This window comes from Capra hircus, chromosome 13 (genome assembly GCF_001704415.2).
Source record: "Capra hircus breed San Clemente chromosome 13, ASM170441v1, whole genome shotgun sequence".
Taxonomy (NCBI): Eukaryota; Metazoa; Chordata; class Mammalia; order Artiodactyla; family Bovidae; genus Capra; species Capra hircus.
This window is the reverse complement of record NC_030820.1, coordinates 15,869,281-15,884,238: the sequence shown is the minus strand read 5'-3', so window position 1 is coordinate 15,884,238 and position 14,958 is coordinate 15,869,281. Positions and strand designations below refer to the sequence as shown.

The 14,958-nt window shown below is 43.7% G+C and overlaps 1 protein-coding gene and 1 long non-coding RNA gene across 2 annotated transcripts in view; one reads left to right on the top strand and one right to left on the bottom strand.

Moving 5' to 3' along the window:
- The window catches only part of PROSER2 (proline and serine rich 2), a 44,296-nt gene extending 34,902 nt beyond the window's left edge, over window positions 1-9,394 (bottom strand). Inside the window, exon 1 of the mRNA XM_018057006.1 lies at window positions 9,265-9,394. The gene's annotated coding sequence lies outside the window, so the exon portion shown is untranslated. The remainder of the gene's footprint in view (window positions 1-9,264) is intronic.
- LOC106502748 lies at window positions 8,572-14,523 on the top strand. The gene is made up of 3 exons (XR_001296393.2): window positions 8,572-8,938; window positions 9,902-10,033; window positions 14,012-14,523. It is a non-coding gene; the product is annotated as an uncharacterized LOC106502748 (long non-coding RNA).

Below are 14,958 nucleotides of genomic sequence, written 5' to 3'. Positions count from 1 at the left end.
TGGACAGAGAAGCCAGGCCGGCTACAGTCCATGGGATTGCAAAGAGTCTGACATGATGTAGTGACTAAGCAACAACAAGAAATATAAAATAGATAATCGGCAAGGACCTGCTGTCTAGCACAGGGAACTATACTCAATATTTTGTAGTAACATAAGGGACAAGAATCTGAAAAAGAGTAGATATATGTGTATGTAGATATAACTGAATCACTGTTGTCCACCGGAAACTAACACAATATTGTAAATCAACTATCTGTGTGTGTCCTCAGTCACGTCCGGCTCTTTGTAACCCCATGGACTGCAGCCCGCCAGGCTCCTCTGTCCTTGGAACTCTCCAGGTAAGAATACTCTCCTTCTCCAGAGGATCTTCCCGACGCAGAGATCGAACCCGTTTCCTTTGTCTCCTGCCTTGGCAGGCAGATTCTTTGCCACCAGTGTCACCTGAACGCTTCAGTTTAAAAAAAAAAAAAAAAAAAGGAAAGAAAACAAAGAAATGTGCACAACCAAATGTTTGTTGAAAAAACTAGAGGACTCTAATGAACAGTCAAGGTGATACTGATGTCAGCATTTCAAGGACTGCTTATCAAACTCTCTGGGAAAAAAACTTGGCACCTTGAATGAATCAGCACTGGAATTTGATGATTACTCAAATTACTCAAAATGTGACAAAGGCCTCTTGGCTACTGAAGCTGTCAGGTTCCCCACTGCTTTGGAAAATGACTGACACGAGAATTAGTTAGGAGATACAGTCTTAAACACACTGTATTTTTATGTGAATTTTCAAGTTCTCGGACAACACTCTTCCAGAGCTTGAGAAGGGAAGGGTCGGACGTCTGGCCCACCGTTGGTGGATCAACTCACTGACGTAGGTCAGAAATAGCTGGGGCTTCCTTGCTGGCTCAGTGGTTAAGAATCCTCCTTGCGATGCAGGAGACATGAGTTCAGTCTCTGGTCTGGGAGGATCCCTGGTGCAGCGGAGCAACTAACCCCGTGTGCCGCAACTACTGACGCCTACGTGCCCCGGAGCCTGAGCTCCTCAACAGAAGTGGCCACGGCAGTGAGAAACCCGAGCACTGCAATGAAGAGGAGCCCCCGCCTTCCGCAACTAGAGAAAACCCTGGGCAGCAGGGAAGACCCGGCACAGCCATAAATAAATAAATAAGAAAACAACACCGTCAGCGAGAGCAAAAATCCAGGTGAATAGCCATGGTCAACCTGACGATTTTGGATCTGAACTGACAATTAACACTGTAAAAAAAGGAAAGTGTTCTTGAGATGCAGGTCTCCTTGCAGTATGGCTTTAGCACCCGTTGATGTTAAAATATTTTTCCTTTTAATTAACTTCCTTTTAATTGGAGGATAATTGCTTTACAATATTGTGTTGGTTTCAGCCTTACATCAACATGAATCAGTCATAGGCATACACGTGTCCCCTCCCACTTGAACCTCTCCCCGCCCCCCGGCCCACCCCACCCTTCCAGGTAGTCAGGGAGCACAGGGTCTGAGCTCCCCGCGTCATACAGCAAATTCCCCCTGGCTATCTATTTTACATCTGGTAGTGTGTGTTTCAGCGCTACTCTCTCTCTTCATCCTGCAAATTGTGTGGAAGGGATTTAAAACAGGTCTCTGGCTTATAAGGAAAATGAGCCCACAATTCCTGGCTCCTTAGAGTTCCGTGTGGGATCCCTGGTGTAAAATGATCTTTTACGTGCCTGGCTGGAACTATGAGGCTCTTTTTTTTTAAATAAATGTTTCTCCTCACACAATACCTCTGAAATCACAACATTCTTTCACAGTAAGAATGAACAGGGAGGGAAAAAAATACACAACAGATTCACGTCGCACACACTTTACAACCTGACTGATGAAGTGAAGCTCAGCAGGAGCTCAGTCAACAAATACACTGGTTCTCGATGAGTGTGGAGGACAAATTACATGAGGAAACCGAGGTCAGAGAGAGCTGGATTTAGCCTTCAGCTTTCCACTCTAGAGGAATGCCTTTTCAGACTTCTTCTGTACCAGAACTTCTGCTCAACCTCAGACGTTTCCAGCGCCATCCCCTTCTCTGTACCATCTTACCTCCTTCATCTTTCTAGCCTCCCTCCCTCAACCCGTGGCACCCTGCTCAACTTCAGGTTACTGCCTCAGCGTACGCACAAACCTCTCCTCCACTGCAGAACCCAGCCACTCATGACCTGTCCATGGTTCATGCCCCCAAACTCAAGGCCAAACTCTTCAGCATGATGAGTAAAGCCATGGCTCATCATTCGGGCAACCCACTGTCCTGCCCTTGTTGGCCTGGCTCCAACATTACCTCCTGAAAGGTCATGGTACCTCTGACCTCTGCTTCCAAAAGATGCATGGGCCTCTGAGATCGACTCCCACTTGACACCTGTATCAACCTCACCAGATCACAAGTTTCTCGAAGGCTGGGCCCATATTCACTGACATCTATCTGCATTCCCAGGTATGCCCAGCACAGAAGGAACTTGAGTGTTCATGAAAGCGCTTTGAACCCTGGGGATCTTCACAGAAAATGCCAAATGTGCCATTGTGGAAAACAGCAACTGACCAAACTCACCTGTTGAGTATATAAGAACAGAGCCATCTTTTGTCTTTCCACACAAGACAATTCCTTGAAGTGAGCTATAGAAAAAGAACTATTTTGCAGACACTCAGAGAATTCGGTTTGTAGGGGAGAGCTAGGGTGAAGCCTAAGTGTATCATCTCCAGTTTCAAGGTCTACAAGTGCCAGAGAAGTCACTTAGTCCTGCCCACAGGTTCACAGACCAGGAAACTAGGGTCCACAAAGGTAAAGTGGTGAACCTGATGGTTACACAGCTATTTGGTGCTGAAACCTTTGGTGGAGAGAGTTAAGTACTGTTCTTTGTCCCGGTGCCAGGCTCAAAATTACAGCAGAAACTAACACAATGTTGTAAAGCAACTGTACTCCAATAAAAATTAATTGTAACAGTTTTTGGAACAAATGAAATAGGAAAAGGAGTACGTCAAGGCTGTATATTGTCACCCTACGTATTTAACTTCTATGCCGAGTACATCATGAGAAACGCTGGGCTGGAAGAAACACAAGCTGGAATCAAGATTGCCGGGAGAAATATCAATAACCTCAGATATGCAGATAACACCACCCTTATGGCAGAAAGTGAAGAGGAACTAAAAAGCCTCCTGATGAAAGTGAAAGAGGAGAGTGAAAAAGTTGCCTTAAAGCTCAGCATTCAGAAAACGAAGATCATGGCATCTGGTCCCATCACTTCATGGGAAATAGATGGGGAAACAGTGGAAACAGTGTCAGACCTTATTTTGGGGGGCTCCAAAATCATTGCAGATGGTGATTGCAGCCATGAAATTAAAAGATGCTTACTCCTTGGAAGAAAAGTTATGACCAACATAGATAGTATATTGAAAAGCAGAGACATTACTTTTCCAACAAACGCCCATCTAGTCAGGGCTATGGTTTTTCCTGTGGTCATGTATGGATGCGAGAGTTGGACTGTGAAGAAAGCTGAGGGCTGAAGAATTGATGCTTTTGAACTGTGGTGTTGGAGAAGACTCTTGAGAGTCCCTTGGACTGCAAGGAGATCCAACCAGTCCATTCTGAAGGAGATCAGCCCTGGGACTTCTTTGGAGGGAATGATGCTAAAGCTGAAACTCCAGTACTTCGGCCACGTCATGTGAAGAGTTGACTCATTGGAAAAGACTCTGATGCTGGGAGGGATTGGGGGCAGGAGGAGAAGGGGACGACCGAGGATGAGATGGCTGGATGGCATCACGGACTCGATGGACGTGAGTCTGAGTGAACTCCGGGAGTTGGTGATGGACAGGGAGGCCTGGCGTGCTGCAATTCATGGGGTCACAAAAAGTCAGATGCAACTGAGTGACTGAACTGAACAGAACTGAAAATAAAATGTAGTCTGCAAACATCTAACACAGAAGTGTATGAGGAGTGGTAGGTTTGAATCTCCAGGGACAGTTCAGTGACCAGAACATGGCAGATGCCCCAACAGCCTACAAATACTGCTGAATGAACAGACCAGGCCTTCAGATAACTAGAATAGGTAGAATGTTAAATATTTCAAAGCACCAGCTGGACAACTAGTCTTCTGGGAGATGCAGCAGAAGCCAAAAAGAGAAAACGGGGGAAAAAAAAAAAACAAAACGAAGCCAAACAACACAATGAGGGTTTGAGAAGGAACATACTATCCAAAGTACTCTTGGGACTTCCCTGGTGGTTCAGTGGTTAAGAATCTGCCTTCCGATTCTGGGAGCTTGTGTTGGATCCCTGGTCAGGGAACTAAGACCCCACATACTGCAGGGCAACTAGGCCCATGCACCACAACTAGAGAGCCCGTGTGCTACAACTAAGACCGACACAGCCAAATAAATGAATAGATAAATAAATATTAAAAAAACCAAAACACCCTACTCTTACTCACTCGAAAGATGCTGGTGATAGAAACGTTAATACAAAAGAGAATCAAGTCCTTGAACAGAGTTTACTCCAAAGAAAATCTCGAAGTGGTCACCAAGTCCATGAAAAGATGCTCGTCATTATTAGTCATTAGTGAAATACAAATCACCACCACAATGAGACACCACTTCATGACCACTGGGGTGGCAATAAAAACGAAAACACAGAAAACAAGTGTTGGTCAGGATGTGGAGAAACTGGAATCCTCAAACATTGCTAGTGGGAATGTTACATGGTGCAGCTGCCGTGGAAAACAGTTTGGATGTTTCTTGTAACTTCAGTACTCACAAACCAAAAGGTAGAGACTACTGAAATATCCATACACTGATAATAAGTAAGTAAACTATGGTATATCCATTCAGTGGAATATTCAGTTCAGTTCGGTTCAGTCGCTCAGTCGTGTCCGACTCTTTGCGACCCCATGAATTGCAGGACGCCAGGCCTCCCTGTCCATCACAAAAAGGAATGAAGCAATGATTCATGCTATAAATGGATGAATCCTGAGAGCACCGTAAGTAAAAGAAGCCAGACATACATTGTATAAGTCAACTGGTATGAAATATCCCAAAAGGCAAATCCACAGAGGCAGAAAGCAGATTAGTGGCTGCCAGGGGCAGAAGCACGGGGGGAAGTAGAGACTGACTGCTTAATGGGTGTGGATTTTCCTTCTGCGGTGATGAAAAAGTTCTGGAACTAGATAGCGGTGATGGTTGGAAAACATTGTGAATGTACTACGGCTTACTGAATGTCAAGTATACGGCAGTACACAGTCTGCCTGTCAATGCAAGAGATGCAAGAGACCCAGGTTCGATCCCTGGGTGGGGAAGATCCCCTGGAGGAGGAAATGGCAACCCACGCCAGTATTCTTGCCTGGAAAATTCCATGGACAGAGGAGCCTGGAGGGCTATAGTCCATGGAGTCAGACATGACTGAGCAACAGAGTGCAAAGATACTTGAAAGAAAATTTTTAGCACAGAAAGATATATCAAGCAAATGTTAACAACAGCAACAGTGAAAAGATCGCTTCCGGCTATACTGCATCAGGGACTGCCCTGGTAGCTCAGGTGGTAAGGAGTCTGCCTGCAATTCAGGAGACCCAGGCTGGATCCCTGGGTTGGGAAGATCCTGTGGAGAAGGAAATGGCAACCCACGCTAGTATTCTTGCCTGGAAAATCCCATGGATGGAGGAGCCTGGCAGGCTATAGTCCACAGAGTCACAAAGAGTTGGACACAACTAAGCGACTTCACTTTCTTTCTTTTTATACCTCATCAGACAAAATAGACTTCAGGGCAAAAATCCTCACTAGTGATAAAAGTAACTATATGATAATAAAAATTCAATTCCTATTAGACAGTGTATGTCTAACACTATAAACTTAGAGATGCATAGTTAGAAATTAAAATAGAAAGTTGTACGTACATATAGTCTCAGAATATTTTTTAGCTCAAATATAAGGAGATATCAACAAAGACCCCGTTATAGTGGGATCTTTCAATACACCTCTCTCAATGACTGACATGTTAAGCACACACAGAGGTAGTGAGCAATGATGAAATTAATGAAGTTCATTTACTGAAGTAGGAAATGGCAACCTGCTCCGGTATTCTTGTTTGGAAAATTCCATGGCCAGAGAAGCCTGGCGGGCTACAGTTCATGGGGTCACAGAGTCAGACGTGACTGAGCAGCGCGCAGCGCAGCGTTCAGCCATTACGACTGTAGGTGCTAACTAATGTGAAGAGAGACATATAACAAAGGAAGAGGCAGCAGCAAAAAAATAGGATGCCAATAAAGTTCATTCAACGGGTACCTGTAGACCTCTACAGAACAAAGTGAAAGGAAACATGCTTCTCAAACCCATATAATGTGCACGTACTTAATGTCACTGATTAGTACACTCTAAAATGATAAATTCACTGTTCTATGTTTTTCACTACCAAAGAGAGAGAGAGAACCAAGTCTTGATGGATGTTTGGAAACATCCAGTCTGAAGATACAAGTTTGTATGGAACAATCACATCGCAATTCAACAAGGCAGCATGTTCTGCCCTGCACATTTCTTTACCTTGGATCCAGACTGCATGGATTATAAACCTAGCACCTATTTCCTCAAAACACGATTCAAGATTAATGCTCCAGGTTTGGGAGGGGGGCAACAGCCTTGCTGAGAAGTGCAGCTTCAGGTTGGTTCTCTACAGAGGCTGCTATGGGGACTGCATGGTCCTGATGTCACTGTGCTAACGTAAACAGAAGCCGAACCCACTCAGATTCAAGACAGGAAGGCTGAAGGGCCCCGGGGTAGAGCTGCCCAGCCCGTTGTCCTGAGACCATGCAGGCAGCGGTGAAGCCACCAACACTGCCACAGAGAGGGCAGTGGAAGCTGAAAGGAAAAGCTGCCCCCTAGCAGCGAAGGCTCAGGTTCTGGGATGCTCCTAGGATGTCCCAGTACCACTGGCAGCCGTCCACAACCGAGTGGGTAAGATGCATTTGAACTTTTGTTCCAGAGGATGCCCTGTTCTCAGCTCTGCTCCACCCAAGCCTTTCCCCTCTCTCCCCCAGGCTTCAAGGCTCAGCTCTGTCTCTTGGAGTTATTTGAGATGATCTTGACAATCAACACAGGGTGCCAACCACAGGCTCCTAAGGTGTCTGAGAGCTTTGGAACCAGGGCCAGGCGTATCTTCAGCTCCCGATGAAGGCTTTACTCGATCTGGTTTTAATCAGTTTGGGTCGAGTGGCTGTTATCTAGGTGTGTTGGTGTGTCTCATGACTAGGTCAGCGCTCAGCGCATTGTAAGTGGTCAGACAAGCTTGCAAATATTGCTGAATTAATTTATGATCACCCAGTGTGTTAGTCGCTCAGTCGTGACTCTGAGACTCTGTGGAATGTAGCCTGCCAGGCTCCTCTATCCATGGGATTTCCCAGGCAAGAATACTGGAGTGGGCAGCCATTCGCCTCTCCAGGGTATCTTCCCAATCCATGGATCGAACCCCGGTCTCCTGCACTGCAAGCAGAGATTCTTTACCCTCTGAACCACCAGGGAAGCCCCATGAATGCCCAGGGCCTGCACGAAAACAGGCAAATCCTGCCCACTGCCTCAAAGAGAGTCAACGTGGAGCCAAACGCTCTCATATTTTCTTAAAATCATCTTTCTTCTTTCCAGACTTCTCTAAATAATCTGATTTTGGCTGATTTCTACTAAAAGAGAAAATGTGTTACCTTTAAATTATCAGCATCCAATATCTTACCCCCTCCCAAATGTAAAAAAAACCTCTGCAGTGCTATTACCAAGGCATATACCCAGTCCCTTAAAAATGGCCATTACAGGTCTGAGCAAGAAAATACACAAGATTCCATACATACACTGTCAAGTTTGGCAAGAGAGATTTTTGACAACTTCCACTCTTCCCACCCAATCCCAAGTAAATAGGGCATTTGTTTGTATTTCCACATTGGTCTCATAAACCAAAATACCTCCTCCACCTAGAAAAACAATCTAACATTCAGAAACTGAGCTTTGAGGGCAGACTTTTTTCAGTGCATGCTAGAGCAGTAAGAATGTAGTGCTTAAAGAAAAACATCTTTAATAAACTTAGGTTCTCCTGTGACCTTACACTTATATCTGATTTGGTGTTTCTATAACTTCCAGAAATACAGATTAAAAAAAAAAAAAAAAAGTAGTTCTCCATGAAAATTAGAGCCAGAGGAACCTTCTTCCTACAGTCTCCAGCAACAGACATGAATGTTCTACTGTATTTAGCAGGGGGAAAGGCACAAAAATCATTTTCCTTTCCTGTGAGTGTTCGTTTTGCACCAAGTGGGTCCTGGCAAAGAGTTAAATGTTTTCTGAGGTTAGTTCCTGCGGTTTAAAAAAAAAAAAAAAAGGCTAGATGCTTAAATTTAGACTTCGTAAAACAATACTGGGAAACTTTCAAAGCCTTGGAGAAATACTGGAGTTTGTTTTATTGCCTTTTGTTAAATTGCACCACATCAGCCACAAAGTCTTCTCTTTTTTAATCCCTCGCGCCCCAGCTCAGGGGCAGTGCCTGCATGTTTCCCGCGTGACTGTTACCTGTTGGGGGTCAGGGGCTGGGGAGCGGGGGTGGGGACAGAAATCCACTGGTCACTTTGCGCAGGACTCAAGTTTAACAGGTGGCTTCGGCCACCTCCTGCCAATATGAGACTCTCCCCCTCCTGCCTGCGGCGGAAGGGACACAGTGCCCGGGAGTTGGACAGCCGCTGCGGCTCCCCCGAGGAGGGCAGTGGGGCCAGGGCAGGAGTGTTGGAACAACCCCGGACCGCTCTGCGACCAAAGCAAGAAACGTGCCACTGACCACCGTGCGCCCCCACGCCAGGACAGCCTCGGAGTCAGAAAGCCACGCGTCCTCCCCACCGACCCCGAGCCGGACGCACGCCTACTCCCGGGATCCCGAGGGAGGTCCCGAGTTTCCTGGGTGAGAGGCCACAGGGCCGACGACAGCCCCTCGGATGGCGCCAGAGTCTTTCCAAACTTCCAAGGGACAAGATGCGAAAGAACCGAAGAACGCGCTTTAGAGGAGATCCCTGCCAGGACCGCACCGGCAGCGACCCGCGGGAAGCGCAAGCCGCTGGCTCACTAGGAAAGGGGGTCGCCCTTTCCCTTGGGCCCCACCCGAACCCCGACTGCCAGCGATCGGCTCCAAACACCACCCGGTTCACTGTCGTGCGGGGCGAAGGGATCCGCTGCCAGGACGCCCTCCCGCTCTCCCACCCTGTTCCGGATAAAGAAGTCCGCACTCACCTGGCAGGAGCGCCCTCCCCGGGGACCGCAGGAGCCCACCCTGACGGCGGACCGGGAGCCGAGCGCCCGCGCCACCCGCTCGCCCGTCTGCTCGCGCGCACCTCGCGGACCATCCCGGGCCGCCCCGCCGCGCGCGCGCTCTTGCGCGCCCTCTGCCGCGCGCTCCCGGCGGGGCGCTCGCTTCCGCGCACACCCGGCTGCGCCCTCTGCGCCGCGCCGCCACGCGTGCTCGTACGCGCTCCCACCGGGGTCTTGGCTGTCTCGCTCCCCAAACTCACAGGGCGCGTGCCCGGGACATTTAAAGGGACCAGTCCCCGCGCCGGTGCTGCCAGGCAGCCGCCTCCCCGCAGGGGTCGTTGGTGTCGGTGCCAGGTTTGAATTGGTCCGATCTGAGTGAACCCCTAGCCCCATCTCTGAATTACACAGAGGAACATAGGGATTTGCACTTAAAAGTCTGAATGAAACGAAACATTTTTTTCCTCCTCCTATAGTCAGCTTTAAGAGGTTATTTTATATTTAGCGATAATAACTATCACGAATCAAATTCTTATTAGCCTCCGACAAGGCGTTTAATAGACACACATAATTTCATTAAATCCTTAGAACAGCCGCCTGATTTCTCATCTCCATTTTACAGAGGAGGAAAACGGACATTCAAAGAGGCGAAGAAACGCGTCCAAGAGGTTTTGACCCTATTGCTCGGTGCCGTTTCTCCTTTATCACCATGGAAATGTTCACTGAGGTTATTAGCTGGTTGTGGAAGGCTTTTGTAAGTTGGTGGAAATTAATGTTGGTGGAAGTTAATGGGGTGGGACAGCTCTGTACGAAGGGAGAATGCAAGAGTTATGGGGTTTTATTAATTGCAGGGTCTGATATATACTCAAATGGCAGATATGATAAAAACTCGTATTGCAGAGTGCTGTTTGTGCTTATCCCCATTTTACAGAAAGCTAAGGAAGGAAGTGGTTGATGGCAAAGGATGACTGAGTCACTGGTGACACTTAGGGCTGAGCCTTAATTCCTTAGTCCTGATATCATTTCTTTGCCCTTCCCAGGAGGAGGTACCTGATTAAAGGGAAGAAAACTTTTTCACTAATAACACACTGGCCTCATCTAACTCCCTGCATCTTTAATTAATGTTTACAAACACTTTAATCTACCCCACTTACTACTTAATTAGGCAAGTATTATTACCCCCTCTTTCTGAACCAAATCCAGAAGAGACTTAAGTCCTTAATCCTCCTTAAATAATGCACCTAAGCTTTCTGTCCATGTTCTTTTTATTTCCTCTTTTGTACCATATTGTTAAACGTTAATGTATTTATCATTTATTGGCTTAGTAAAAAAGATATTAAATAGCCACGGGTGGGAGGTAATATAGGCAACCTCTATCTTTCATAAATTCAGATTTTAAACAGACATTATGATAAGTGCTTCCCAGAATTTTTCTTTTCCTCTTTACTGGTTGTTGTTTTTCTTAGCTTGGTTAAACTTTTATTATGCATATGCATATGCTTAACTTAGTTATTATAAAGTACACATTATGTTGTGCATACAAATTAAATTTTACATGGTATCTTCTTCCAGGTGAAGAGGAAATATAAGGAGGAAGAAACTGAAGGATGATGGGATTAGGAAGGAAGAAAGGGAAAAGAAAAAGGCAAACAAGAAAAGGTGGGAAGGGAGCAAGAAATGAACAGGGAGAAAATGAGACAGATTTCAACCAAGGCAGTAGGGGATGAAGGCAGCCCTGCTAACTGGGACCCGAGCCTTGTGGGAATTTCAAGCAGGCTGCCCTTCTTTGGGGCTGGTGCAGAACTGGCCAGGGCCCAGCATGAGTACCTGAGTCCTCTGCACCCCTGTCCACATACCTCTGTCCCAACTGAACATACCCAAAGGTGTTAGATGGTGAGAAAGGATACAAAATGAAGAAAGCAAAAAATGGGTTAGAGGGGGAATTTAAAGATTCTTAAAAGTACTTTTTTTTTTGTATTTAAAAGTACTTGGGTAACATCAATGGAGAAAAAAGCAAAGAAACATCTGGAGGGTTGTGGATATGCAATTTTTACTACTTTAAAATCTTTGATACTGACGAAACTTTGCTTTCTGTTCACTTGACTTTTTACTGAATTCTTTTGAGGCTGGTCTTTGCTAAGAAAATACCGATGATACACAGCCCCAAATATTAGACGATTATTCTTATTACCTTTGTGTAAGTTAACAACTTTTAAGTAAACTTTAAAACTGTAAGCTAATAATTTTTCTTGTATTAAAATGAGTACTGTGTGAATTGGCTTGAGAAACTGCAATATCTGTAATGACCACGAGAGGGAGGTAGATGGGAAATGGGAAAGAACAGAAAATAAATTTCAAGAGTTTTCTTTACTAAAAAATTATAGTATTTTAGAGCTAAAAGGGGAGATATCAAAAGACATGATTCTCCTTCTCTCTCTCTCTCCTTTTTTTTTTTTGGCTGCACTGTGCGGCTTGCAAGGATCATATTTCTCCTACCAGGATTGAACTCGGGCCTGGCAGTGGGAACACCAAATCCTAACAACTGGACCACCAGCAGGGAATTCTCCAAAAGACATGTTTTTGATTTATGCCTCTTCCATTTAGAATATGTGTAAACTTGAACTATGTCTTCCTTTTGAGACTCAGTTTCTTACTTGTATGATGAAGCTATTAAACCTACTTTAGGAGGCTAAAACGAAATTATTTTAAAATTTACTTGAACAAGTAGCAGATGAAAAATGTTAAGAAAATAATGAAAGTGAAGAAAAATACTGGAAATTTCCCCACTTGGTAGTTAAACATAGTGTAAATAATAAAGTGAATGTTAGCATACAGGAAGGAGAAGGCAACGGCAGTTGTCAGTACTCTTGCCTGGAAAATCCCATGGGCGGAGGAGCCTGCCTAGTACGCTGCAGTCCATGGGGTCGCGAAGAGTCAGACTCGACTGAAGCGACTTAGCAGCAGCAGCAGCAGCAGCATATAGAAATAGAATGGTAGTATATATTGAATGATATAGATAATAAAATGGAGTAAATAACCCAGAAAAAGACACTGGGTCAATATAGTGTAGATTTTAATATGTGATGGAGTCATCTAAAATAAATAAAAAAGGGACAGATCCTCAATAAATGGACTTAAGAAGACTAGTAATTTGAAAAAAAATCAAGTTGAGCTCATACCTTTCATTATGTGTTAAAAGAAAATTCAGCTACATTAAAGAACTGTAAAACTAGAAAATTTAGGCAAATATTCATGTAACCTCAAGATGAGGGAATAAAAGAAATGAAAAAATCATAAAGGAAATGACCAGTAGACTACATTACATGAGAGTTTTAAAATTTTGACAACTAAGTAAAAATATTGTAAGCAAAATTTGAAAAGAGAAAAAAACTTACAAAACTATAGAAATCAAATCTGGCAGTTCATTTCATCCTCAATACAAGAGTACACACAATATCTGATTCAGATTTATGAAATCAAGCATATTAAATAAATAATTTTATTCCTCTTCAAAAAAAAAAAGAGTACACACACACATTGATAAGAAAACTCTAATAATGGAAGAATTTTCTTAAAGAGGAAATAAAAATGATTAGTGTGTATGTCATTATATATTTTTAATTTTATAAAATTAAAAAAATTTATTTATTCAATAAATAAATTTTATTTATTTATTTTGGCCACACCGTGAGGCTTGTGGGATCTTAGTTCACCAAACAGGGATCACAGTTGTGCCCTCAGTGATAAGGGCATGGAGTCTTAGACACTGGACCACTAGGGAGTTCCCATGTAATTGTATTTTAAAGTGCTTGGATTATCCAGTAATTTAAAATTAAAATAATAAGCAATATTCACATCTATTATATTAGAAAAAAATTTAAGTCTAATATTTAGTACTGGCAGGAGTGCAATGAAATGGAAAGTTTTATGTACTATTGATGGGACATAAGTTGATATAACTTTACTGGAAAAATATTTGTATACTCCAGCCCTATAATTCCATATCTAGGGATTCGATAGAAATAATCAGAGATGAGTGCAAAAATTTGTGCACTGTCCCCTTTTTCATAATGTCAAAAATTATAAACAACCAAAAAAGTCCAAAATTAGGGGAAAGTCTCAGTCGTGTCTGACTCTTTGTGAGTATGCACACATGCTCCTTAAGCAAACTATTAAACTATGCAGCTCTTAAAAATGAAGTATTTTTCATGAACACAAGAAAATACCTAAAGGGGAAAAAAGAACTTTACAAAATTGTGTGTAAATTACTGTTTCAGCTATGGAAAATGCATGTATATGTTAAAAAACTGAGTGAATATACCAAAAAACATTCTTTCTGGTGGTGATCATGTCATTTTTATTTTCAGTATTGTATATGTCCCAAATTTTCTGTTCTGGTTCTACATGACTTTTGTAAATCAGTATAGGCATACACATCTTTTTGAGACAATAAATACCAACGTGCATAGCATAGAGCCTGGCTTATATCAAACAGTCAGCAAATATTTGGCAGATGATAGAAGGAAGGAATAGAAGGAGATTGATGTACTTCAAAGATGACTTGCTAGTGAAATTTCTTGATTTATAAAAAGAAATTATTCTACCAATGAGGAAATTACAACCTGGAGGGCTTTTGGTGACGATTTTAAGTAAAACTTTAAAAGACGATAATAAAGTGGTCCCATACTTCCTGAAAGCAAAAAGATCACGTGCTACCTTCTTTGTTTTCCAGGTCCATATTCTGAAGGAAAAATGCATGTGGAAGAAACAAATATGGAATAAAGTAGTAAATAAATCACATCTAAATTCAAAAAGAGTCTGAAAGAAAAGCAAGTTTCTAAAAGATGCATGGTGAAGAAGTACCGTTCATTCGAGCTTCAGGACCCGCCAAGTGACCGAGGTCCAAACAGGAAGAGAGGATGTATGGAGCCCATTCATTCTTCATCCAAAAATAATTTGTGGTTTCTTATGTGCCAAGTGTTATGAAGGGTAAAGTCCAGGAGGTGCAACAATGAGCAGTATGGATGAGTTCCCTGTCCAAGGAAAATTTATGATCCAGAAGGGTTTGGGGGATACAGACGAGACTCCAATGATAAGCTAGTTGGTCACCATCCATCTGTTAATCCCCAAATAGAGTAGGAGTGATTCTGTAAATAAAACAACGGTAAGGTGAATGGCATCCCCCCCAGAGATAAGCCTGAGGACTCATGGTTGGTCTGAATTTGGCCAAGGACAACTTTGCTTCTCCTGTTATCTGGCTAGCTTTCGGTTTGCAGATGGAGTATGCAGAGCCAACAGGGTTTTGGAAATGACTCCAGGAACCTGTGGGTGTCTGGAGCCGGGGGATAGGAGAGCCTTATAGAAGTTTCCTATGCAGTGTCTTTTAATCCTCTCCATCTCCCCTCAAACTTCACTAATCCCTCCACTCCTCAGGAATGCTTTTGGAGTGAGCCTTATTCTCAGGAGATTTGAATGTGGCTGAAACTGGCCTTGGGTGGGTCTCTGAGCCAGGACCCAGTGAGACCCAGTCCTGTTTGTGTCAGGGACATTTGGAAGGAGAGATGAGTACAGTGCATTGGAATAATACTTAACATTTGTAGCTTGTGTTAACCTTCTGCTAAGTTGAATTCTCCTAAAACAATTTCAGTGAAAGGATTTCATTGCACCCAGTTTCTACGT